Consider the following 992-nt stretch of genomic DNA (forward strand, 5'->3'; position numbering starts at 1 on the left):
TGATAAAAAATATAAGGTTTAATAATAATTCTATCACATCTCAGTTTGTGGCAGATTGTACAGCTTCTAGTGGGTATATAGATGCGTGGTGATTGATTATAATTTTTAAAGTTCAGCATCCTCAAAATAGTGGCGCACTCACGAACGGGAGTAAGGAGGGCGCTTGGCACGGTTTTATATTTGCGCTTTCTTCTTATTATCTGTTCGTTTTAATTTTGGAGGGAGGGGGCCCGGGGAAGATTTTTATCTGCTTCAATCCATTTTTCTAATCTTCAGCTATGAAGCTTCGATTTTCGCATTCGTTTGCTCTTCTTGGTGTTGTTGCTGGGTGGACAAGAACGGGAGTAAGTTATGTAACTGTGTTCTTCTCAAAGCGATGTGGGTGAGAAGCAATTCTGACATATCAGTACCTTTCTGTTTGAAATCAGGGTACTGAGTTTGAGCTTGCTAAGGTAGTTCCCATTCTCAGTTCTCAGTTCCGAAGACTTAAATACTTCCTCTAGGGGAACTCATCAAGCTAAAGTTGACATTGGATATGTGCCTAGACATAGAGTGTGCACGACATTATCGGCCGCTTGAAGAGTGCCCCTGGCGGATATAAACATGTTGCCGATGACGGAGTTATACGCTCCTTCGGTCTAGATGGCGCTGTGGTTGACGCTGCAAGGCTGACGAATGCACAGCTCATGAAAACTGCCCTCGATCATTACGACCCAGATGCGCGGAAGCACTTGGAGGAGTGGCGTTGATGGTCACAATGTCTCGGACAGTCAGCTCTATGCACCAGAGAACACTTGCTCCCTCTCTTCGTTACAAATAAGACTATAGAAATGCACCTTCAGCAGAGTGAGGAGGAACAGCTCACCTTATTTGGACGGATCATGGATGGCCTTAGGAACCGGCGGCATGATCCTCCAAGTTCTGATGAATGCTGTTCCTATATTTTATGCCGTGATGACTTATTCTGTTGGCGATGGAACTGCCGATTTTGT

This window comes from Histoplasma capsulatum (assembly GCF_000150115.1).
Source record: "Histoplasma capsulatum G186AR genomic scaffold supercont2.22, whole genome shotgun sequence".
Lineage (NCBI taxonomy): Eukaryota > Fungi > Ascomycota > Eurotiomycetes > Onygenales > Ajellomycetaceae > Histoplasma > Histoplasma capsulatum.